Below are 10,651 nucleotides of genomic sequence, written 5' to 3'. Positions count from 1 at the left end.
ATGCTGCAAGTCACATCAGAGCCAGGAAACCCCTTTGGAATGCCTCCTGCAGCCTGTGGATTATTGTATGTAAAGGATTGCATAAAACTAGAATGACTAATTTCTATTGCAATGAAGCTTGGCCACAATATCAACTCAATAATCCATCTCAATGGCCCAAAGATGGGACATTTGATTATATCATTCTCAGAGATTTAGGTAATTTCTGATAACGTGACAGTAAATGGTCAAACATTGTTTACATTCAGGCTTTCTTGGTTCACTAATAACCTCTCTCTGCTAATCATGTCTAACTTTCTTTCCTCCTCCCTCCCCACCCCCTGATTCATGTGGGCAGCCCATCCCTGCACACTCATTTTTCCACTCATGGCCTCCCAGCCATCTCTCTCTTCATCTCCCTCCTTCTTTTCCTCTCTACCTCTTCCTTTCCTCCTCTCCCTCTTTCCCTCTTTTGTCTGCTCGCTTGCTTACTTTATAAAAAAAAACTCCAAGTTATACCATCCTGCTGATGTGCCTTGCTGACAAAGCTACCTCTTTTCACAGGCCCTGAAAACTGAGACTCAATGTCTAAACATATTCTGTTTGTTATGAAAAATTTGGGGTTTTGAATTTTGTCTTATATTCTGCTTGGTGTTGCATATTGTCTTAGTACTAACCTCATAGTTCGAAAATATTGGGCAAAATAATGTCATTTTAACTGCTGGAATTTCAAGAGTCTGTGGTCTATATTCATTTTTTGCCTACTGCAAAACATGTGCACAGTGTTTGTGTGTGTGTGCACATGTGCTTACATGTGTGTATTCTGTGAAAATTTGCTCAAGGTAATCTGGTACTGCAATAGAGTTATTTGACTGAGCAAAATGTAAATTTCTTGAGTATACAGCATCTCTCTCTCTCTCTCTCTCTCTCTCTCTCTCTCTTTTTCTTTTCTTCCTTTTGTTGGTCATGGGGCTTGAACTCTGGGCCTGGGCTTTGTCCCTGAGCTCTTCAGCTCAAGGCTATTGCTCTACCACTTGAGCCATAGCATCACTTCCTTTCCTAGTTATTAATTTGGAAATATGAGTCTCACACATTCTTTAGTGTCCAAGCTGGCTTTGAACTTCGATCCTTAGATCTCAGCCTCCTGAGTAGCTAGGATTACAGATGTGAGCCACTGGCTAAGTATGTAGGATTTTTCTATTTTACGTCCCCGCCAATATTGAGGGTTCTTTACATTGTCAGAGGAAAAAAAAGTTAATCCCTTTGTGTAATTTAATTCAGTCCCAATATAAATTAACATGTATACAGTAGCCTAAAATGACTTTAAATATTAATACTATTTTGTAACTAGATGCTTAATGTAAAAAAAAAATAATGGTCTGAGATTCCTCAAGTTTGTTCAGTTTGGACTTGTAGTACCAGACAGTCTACATGTAATGCTCCTGTTTTCCCTATTTTAAAATCAAATGGGAAACATTGACTCATAAAAATGTGTCTTAGAGATATTTACCTTATATAAGAAAAGCTGTCAGCCAGGCATCAGTGGCTCTCTCCTGTAATCCTAGCTACTCAGGAGGCTAAGATCTGAGGATTGCAGTTCAAAGCCAGCCCAGGCACTAAAGACCCTGACACTCTTATCTCAAATTAACCGCTAGAAAACAGGAAGTGGTACTGTGGCTCAAGTGGTAGAGCAATAGCCTTGAGCTGAAGAGCTCAGGGACAGAGCCCAGACCTAGATAGAGTTCAAGCTCTACAACCCACAACAAAACAAAACAAAACAAAACAAAAAACAAAGAAAAAAGAGAAAAAACTGTCATTTGAGTTCAAAATTTCTGAGTAAATTAAAATGCAATTAAAAACCAGTAAGGACATAAGGAAATATAAAGGAAGAGAAGAATTAGTGAAGAAAGCCTTGGAAAAGGGAATCGAGGAAACAACAATGGTTTCCTTTGGATGAGAAAGGATTTGGAAAGTAAGAACTATCTTAAATGTTTGTTCTAAAATGGAAAAAGGTAAAAATTAAGACAAACCCCAGAAGATTCTAGTAGGTAGCCAATAGTATGTATATGTCTTACGCTGAAAATGAACTTTACAACTTGGGTGGGGGAAGGGAGAGGGAGAAAAACATGAGAAGGGGTAACAATGTTTGAGAAGTAATATACTCACAAATGTAACTATAATTCCTCTATAGATCAACCTTAATAATAAAAAAAATAAATAAAAAAAAGAGAAACGAAGCAGGATTAAAAATCAAAAAGAGGCATTGGAAACAGTGGTAAGAAATGTGCAATTGTACCTTAAGAACAACAATCATTCATTATATGGCTTATGTTTCTATATCCTAGAGATCCTTTCATTTAGCGTCCTACTATATGGCCTTTTGTATCAAGGTTTTGCTCTATTGCAAATCTCTGCTAAGAGAGACCAAGGTTTCTACTGATTATGATAAATGAGAGAAACCATTGAGCCTAAGTTCCTTTGAGTCTGGCTTACTTCACTTAATATGATCTTTTCTAAGTCTTTCCATTTCCTAACAAATGGGGCAATGTCATTCTTTCTGACAGCAGCATAGTCTCTTTTGCTGTCCCTTGGTTATCTCATATTGTTACAGTATCTCATTTTGTTACCTGATATATCAGATATATTTGTATTTGGTTATTTGCAATTGGATAGGGAACGGGAAAAACAAAATGAGGGGTGAGGGTGGGGGGGAGGGAAATGGGGACCAAGACATGTGAAAGGGTATCAATGTATGGGAATTAATGCACCATCTATCTGGCAAATATCATGTAACCCTTCTATTAATTACAATAAAAATATATGAAAAAAATAAATCAGTAATACAAAGATAAAAAAGACCCACTTCAGACCTACAAGCTGTAATTATCTTATAATAAGAAATTTGTATAGTTTTAACTTATTAACTTGGTGATAATTTGTTATAGCAACACTAAATAAATAAAGAAATCACTAGTTTACCCACCAGGAAAAAAAAAAAAAGAGAAATGTGCAATTGTGTTAGGCCTGGAGTTTGGCCTAGTGATAGAGTGCTTGCCTAGCTTGTACAAAGACCCAGTTTGATTCTTCGGTACCATGTATATACAGAAAAAGCCAGAAATGGTGCTGTGGCCCAGGTGGTAGAGCTCTAGCCTTGAGAAAGCCCAAGAACAGTGCTCAGGCCCTGAATCAAGGCCCAGGATTGGAAAAAAAAAAAGAAAGAAAGCAAAGAAAAGATGGAGCCAAGAGTTTGGCTTGGTGATAGAATGCTTGCCTAGTCTGCACAAAGACCCAGGTTCGATTCTTTGGTACCAAATACATAGACAAAAAAAGCTGGATGTGGTGCTGAAACAAGTGGTAGAGCTCTAGCCTTGAGAAAGTCCAAGGACAATGCTCACGCCATGAGCTCGATCCCAGGACTGGCAAAAAAATGTGCAATTGTGGAGACTGCACTTGTGAAAGATGGTTACACGCTCAAGCTTTCTATGTTTGCCATGAAAATCCTAGCCTTATTAGAAAAATATCTGATTAACAAACTTGTCACTGTGGTAAATTACTCAAGAGCCACTACCTAAACCAGTGAGGTACCAGCCTGTAAAAGCTAGTGCACTCGGAAAAGGCAACCAGGAAAACACTGGGAGATTTCAAATGTCTTTAACCAATCTGTGTAGATATTTGCAGGCAACTTAGCAGGAGATATGACAATTCATCTGAGAGATGCTGGGAGATGCTTGTGCCCAGTCCATCCTGACTACCTCCAGTGTGGTAAAAGAAGACTGGACTCCTGCCTGACTCTGTCAAATGCAGCTGATTCCTGGTGAAAGATTGCTTTGGATTTGCAAAAATGAAGACTCTTTTGGGACACTGTAATACATAGATTTGTAAATCTTACTCAGCCTGACCTGGAAAAGGCTGGCTATGTTATTATGTTAGTGAAACAAGTATAAGACCGGAAAGCTCCTTCTTAACTTTGATTAAAGTAACTTGGTTAACTTAGGCATTGTTAGGGTCACCAGAAATCAGGTTCCCCAGGCAGCCAAGAAAGTACTTATAAAGCAAAATGCTAAACAGCCTACACAATATCCTTCCTTAATCCTAAAGTGCAAAAACTCTTATCATATCTACTGAGTTTTGCTTGTCAATTCTTAACAAGTTATAGATAAGATCTGCTGGTTATTTCTATTGGCCTCCTGTTATTTTAATTGGAAATGAAAAAGGGGTCTTGTGGCAAAGACTCCTTTGTTCTGAGGATTGCAGTTCAAAGCCAGCCTGGCAGAAAAATCCTTCTGAAATTCCATATCTTAACCAGCTCTCCCTCCCTCCCTCCCTCCCTCCCTCCCTCCCTCCCTCCCTCCCTCCCTCCCTCCCTCCCTCCCTCCCTCCCTCCGTCTCTCTCTCTCTCCCTCTCTCTCTCTCTCTCTCTCTCTCTCTCTCTCTCTCTCTCTCTCTCTCTCTCTCTCTCTCTCTCTCTCTCTCTCTCTCTCTCTCTCTGCCAGAACTGGGCTTGGGCTAGAGTTCTACCACTTGAGCCACAACACTACTTCTGGCTTTTTCCTATGTATGTGGTACCAAAGAATTGATCACAGATTTTCATGAATGCTGGGCAAGCACTCTACCGCTAGACCAAACTCCCGGCCCACAACCAGCACTCTTATAATTAACCCAGTAAATGCTGGAAGTGCCACTGTGACTCAAAGTGGTAGAGTACTAACCTCGAGCTGACCTGCTCAAGGACAGTGCACAGGCCTTAAATTCAAACCTTGTGAATTCCAACCAGGATAAACTATCCAAGCAACAAACACCTAGACTCTCAGGACAAAGGTAGTCATGACAATGAGGAATCATGGAGAATAGTAAGAGGAGATGATGTCACATCCTAAATAGAGCCACTTTGTACCTGTCCTTTCAAAATTAACCAGAGCCAGGAGATCAAGAGAAACATGTTAATAAGCTTGCCCATCTAATATCTGTACCCGTCTACCTTCTAACTGGACAGGAATTTACATTCTTGCTTTTGTCACCTGGTATTTGTATTTATAGTGAGTCTTAGACTCAGGCCTGTTAGTCTTGGTAGCTTTCTGGATCTCCCATATATACTCTATTCCAGACATCTACCAAGGCCTTCTAACAGGTCCCTTAATCACTCTAATTCAACCTCAGTTTTTGACTGCTTATTCTTAACCAGTCTACCATGGCCTCTACCTAGTTGCAAGATGTGAGAAGTAGCTAAGGACATTTTCCAACAACTCCAGGATTGTCTGGAATGCACAAGACTAGCCAAATTATTAGCCAAGTCATCCAATGTTTAATTTTCTGCCCTGAACCCTGATTTTTGTAGTTTGTGTGCTCTCTAATATTTTTCTTATTGCCCAGCCCCTGCCTCATGAGGCTTCTTCCAGACTTCATCCAAAGACTATCTAGCACCAAGGGACAGCTGCTGCTGGCTGCCTTCTCCCAGAGGGGATCATATCTCCACCTTTTCCCTCCAGGGCTGATACCCATGCCAGCAAAAAGTAGCCAGAGACATTCTGCTTCCTTTTTCATAATTATTAAAAGGCTGAAATGTTAGTCCACTGGAGAAGGTCCTTGTACCACTCCCCTAGCTTACTGGCACATGTACAGTGTCCCTCCTTCCCCATCCCCATTAACCATGCAGGAAGTGTCTGTCCAGTACCTGTGTTATCTAGGTGACTTGCACACCTGGAAGCAGTTAATTCCCCCTACTCTGAGTTCACATCCTGGATCAAGCTGGTCACACCTCCCTTGGACTATGGGAGGTTCCCAGGCACTGAGGTCAGGTCCATATTTAGCATGGCCACACCTTTTCCTGGCCCAGCCACACCTGGACATACCTTTCCTGATCTGGCCACACTTTCTCCACACCTTCCCTAGTTAAACCTGTACTGGAGAGCTGCTTGCTCCTTAGGCCACATGAGTCTCTATCTTGTGCTAGGGCTTGCATTTTGGGAGTGAAAAGTTCTTACTCCTGGCTGAGAACTGTGTGGTGTTCTCTTCCAGGTTAATCTAATTTTGAATCTAACAGCATTCTGGCAGCCTCAGTTTTAGGCTTGCCTTGATCAATTTTCTTACAACAGTACATATTTGGATCTTAGGAGCATTATTCATTTGTTAAAAGAAAGGAAAAAAGACATTTTGTGTGCCAGTACTGAACTTGAACTCAGGGTCTGTACACTGTCCCTTAGTTTTTTTAATTCAAAGCTGTCACTATGCCATTTGAGTCTCATTTCCACTTCTGGATTTTTGCTGGTTAATTTGAGAGAAGAATCTCATAGATTTTTCTTGCCTAGCCTGGCTTTGAAATGCAACCCTCAGACATTTGAAATGCAACCCTCAGCTTTCTAAGTACCCAGTACCCAGGTCACAAGCCTAATGCACTGGTGCCCCTTAGTGGAAGGCTTCATAATTACCAAGATTACCTTTCTTTTTAGAAAGGATCTTACTATCTAGTTCATGCCAGTCTTGAACCAATAATATTTTTGCATCAGACTCCAGTGTTGAGATTACAGTGTGAATGGACTTGCTCATTTTACTGTTAATATGTTTCAGTGCAAGCTTTCATTACATTAGGAACTATCCCAATACTTATGTTTCAGAACTGCTTTAATTGTATAGCACAAATGCATACTTACCTTCTAAGCATTAAACAGAGAGAGATTAAAAAGAATTCTACTTTGGAGGTTGAAAGCATTATTACTCTCATATTTTAGTGAAGAAAATAACCCCTTCATTAAAAAAATTAATTCCAGTAATGAATGCGTACAAAACATTCAGGATGATATTGCCGCTTTAAATATGCTCCGGAGATTGGTTTTTAAATTAGATTATGTTCACTTTATCTGCAATCATTCCCATTTTTTAAGTGAATGCAGGCCTATTTCACTTGAGAAGCACTCTATCTCAGAATCTAATAAGAATTTTTAATGTAGAACATATTTGCACATTATGAGGATAATAGGCAGAAGTTGAAAGATTTGGTCAAAAGCTTTATGATTCAAATGGTCTTTCACTGAAAGTTATCTCCCAAGCTATGAATCTCTTGATGTCTTGTGTTTAAGAAATTGACTTGGCGCAGGCGGGGAACATGGCGGGCCCGGCGTCCTGAGTGCCGCGGGTCGCCCTCTTCCCCTCGCAGCCCCTGGCACCGGCGACGGGAGCGATCGGGCTCGCGGGGGCCGCCGCGGCGGCGCGTCCTTCTGTAGAGTGGGGCGGTGTCTCGGGGCGGCGTCGTGCAGCGGGTCCCGGCGGGAGCGGCACCTGAGCCGGCCCGGGCCGGCGGGAGAGCGCCGGCTGGCGGCTGCACGAGTCAGCGGAGGCTGCCCAGCCTGCTGGTGGACCCGGCGCAGGAGACGGTGCGCCGCCGCTCCATCAATGTGGAGAGCCTGCTGCCATCCAAAATAAAGATTAATTTAGAAGACAATGTCCGTGAGAAAAGCGCTAAAAGTGAAGAGACCTAGTGTTGATGTTTCACTGGTTTATTTAACTCGAAAATATACGGATCTTGTCAGATCTGCTCCTGGGGGCATTCTTGACCTAAACAAGGTTGCAACAAAACTGGGTGTGCGGAAACGAAGAGTGTACGACATCACCATTGTCTTAGATGGAATCGATCTGGTTGAAAAAAAAATCAAAGAACCATATTCGGTGGATAGGGTCTGACCTTAACAACTTTGGAGCAGTGCCCCAACAGAAGAAGCTGCAGGAAGAACTCTCTGATCTGTCTGCAATGGAAGATGCTCTGGACGGGTTAATAATCAAGGACTGCGCTCAGCAGCTGTTAGAGTTAACCTACGACAAGGAGAATGAGAGGCTGGTCTATGTCACCTATCAAGACATTCGCAGCATCCAGGCCTTCCACGAACAGATTGTCATTGGAGTGAAGGTGCCCGAGGAAACCAGGCTGGACGTGCCAGCTCCCAGAGAAGACTCTATTACAGTGCACATCCGCAGCACCAAGCGGCCCATTGATGTGTACCTGTGTGAAATGGAGCAGGCCCACCTGAAGGGCAAGGCCTCTGACAGAGCTGGGACCTCTTCCTCTAAGAGCAAACACCTATAAGGTTTTGGAAAAGAAGAAAGTCCTCAGTAAAGGAAGAGTCGCCTGAAGTGAGCAGTGGATGGCATTTGTAAAATGGATCATGGTTCTCTGGAGCGTCTTACACAGATGAATTATGCATCGGTGTGATTCTCAGAGCAATAAATCACCCACGAAGTGCACCCCTGAGCAGGCAGCAGGCAGCCCTGGGGGCAGGGGTGGCCCTTCTTAGATAACTGAAGAATTACACTTTTGGCATTGGAAAGCAGCTCTTGAATTATTCACTGCTTATTGTTAGTGAAGTAGATGCCTGGCCTCCTGAAATGACTTGATCATGAACACATGAGCCAGCCGGGCACGGACAGTTCCCCATGGACTCTGCCCTTCCCCCAAAGGATGCTGTGGTCCCTCACAAAGGAAATTGCCTTACACTGGTTCACGAGTGCAGTGAAGTGCTGCCCATGCGTCTCCATGCGCTGCCTTTGTAGATACTTGTATATGTATAGGTCACTGATGAAATGTGTCTGAGTGGTGCTTTTTACCCCTGTACAGCTCAAATCATGTGTGTATGGAAAGTGGCAGACAAGTGCTCCAGTTTCCTTGCTATCTAACTTATTAGAATCCTCAGGACAAGCGTTACAGGAGAGCATTTCCAAACTTCCACCTGGAGAAGTGTGCTGGTACCTTTAAGTCCATGGATTTCATCCAAATATTTCAATGTGGCACCAGTGCTAAAATTGAGATCCGATCCTTCTTGATTTCCAGTTGCCTGCGAGTTACTGTGTCTCAGTAATTCGGTGGCCTGTCCTGACACTTTTAGGGCCATAGAGAAATGTCCTAAGGGAACAGATTAATTCAGTGAATTTCAATCATGGTGCAGTTGGGCACAAGGTGAAGCTTTTTGCCCACAAATTTTGGAATGTGTGTGTGTGCAGCCTCGTTCCTCCAGCAGAAGGGTCCTCTTCTTGTGAATTGCCTCCTACCCTCTGTCCAGTTCTTGTCCCAAATTTGCAAGTACCTAGCTCTTTCTACCTCAGTGGGTCAGTCATTTACCACTCTGTGCCTCAGTTTACTCAGGAGTTTACCATTAGACTGTGAGCTCCTTGAGAGACTTGGTTGCACTGGTTGTTATGTCAACGCCTGGCTCCGTGCCTAGTCCAAAAACAGTGCTCAATAAATGTTTGACAAATCAAAAAAAAAAAGGAATTGACTTAACACACTTTTTTTTGAGACTAAACAGAGGATAGATGACAATCTGTACTAGTTAGTTGAAATCTTTACTAGGAGCTGCTGTTACACACATCTTTCCAATATTGTACAATGACCCAAAATGCACAACATAGAAAATGTGTGCGAACTGAGAATCTACTAATACTAGGAAAAATATTTCTTTTAAAGAATGGAAGCTTTTGCTACTTTATCAACTTTCTAAGTGATTGTGCTACAGAACTGATCTTAAAATATTTATTGTTATGTTGCATGTAGGGCATGTAGGGCTACAGTGAATTGTTCAAAGCAAGTAGTTGTAAAACATTGCTTGCAATTAGGAAAATATAGATTATTCACAAAGTTTATCAATGAAAAGAAGGTATGTCATTTATTATCTTCTTAGCTCACTGTGTTTCACAATTGTCTTTATAAGACAAGAGGTAATAAAGAAATCAGAAACTATTATCAAAAAGTGTGATAAAAGTCATACTAACATATATATATATATATATATATATATATATACCTTTTCAAAGTTCTTTCAAAAAATAAAAACTTGAAATTGGGCACCAGTAGTTCATGTTTGTAATCCTAGCTGCTCAGGTGGCTGAGGAGGAATGTAATTCAAAGACAGTCCAGGCAAGACACTCCATGAGACTCTCCAATTAACTAGCAAATGCCAGAAATGGAGTTGTAACTAAAGTGGTAGAGTACCATCTTTGAATAAAAAAGCTAAGGGACAGTGCCCAGACCCTGAATCCCAGCCCCGCTAGCACTGAATAAATGAATGAATGATTGGAAACTTGAACCACATTGTTAGTCTTGTAATTAAGAGACTTACTACTTAGTTATGGTCTGATATCAGTGTTATTTTTGCCAGCCTAGGGGCTTGAATTCAGGGTTGGCTACTGTCCTTGGTCAAGGCTCTACTTACCTGAGCCACAGCACCACTTCCAGCTTTTTCTGTGTATGTGGTACCGAGGAATTGAACTCAGGGCTTTGTGCATATAAGCACTCTACCACGAGGTCACACTTTGGGTGCTTCAGCTTTTTTTGTCATACTGAATATAGGGTAAAATGGCCAATATAAAATAAACAAATATAGATACAACATTCAAAAAATCATTTCAAGGAATATAAGCTGGTGTCACATTCTCAGCCCTCAGGTTAGTTGCATTTCAGAATTATTCTCACAAATGTCCATGACAAAGTGGATATAGGACATAATGAACAACACAGAATAAATTATTGAACAAAGAACTTACTCATTCTAACTGAAACAAAAAATGTATAATGTTTTCATAGACAGTAGAAATTTTGACACATTTGCAGCTTTATTTCTAAGATGATTTCACAATTGCTTTTGCGGATTTCTTGGACAGCTACGTCTAGACTCTAACTAGATGAACTAGT

At 41.4% G+C, this 10,651-nt stretch overlaps 1 pseudogene; it reads left to right on the top strand.

Annotated features, from left to right (window-relative positions):
- Window positions 1–4,819: 4,819 nt before the first annotated feature.
- Window positions 4,820–8,053, top strand: LOC150050003 (transcription factor E2F6 pseudogene; annotated as a pseudogene).
- Window positions 8,054–10,651: the final 2,598 nt, after the last annotated feature.

This window comes from Megascapheus bottae, chromosome 18 (assembly GCF_031878675.1).
Source record: "Megascapheus bottae isolate mThoBot1 chromosome 18, mThoBot2.hap1, whole genome shotgun sequence".
Lineage (NCBI taxonomy): Eukaryota > Metazoa > Chordata > Mammalia > Rodentia > Geomyidae > Megascapheus > Megascapheus bottae.
Note: the sequence above shows the minus strand (reverse complement) of the source record. Positions and strands in the feature narration are given on the sequence as shown.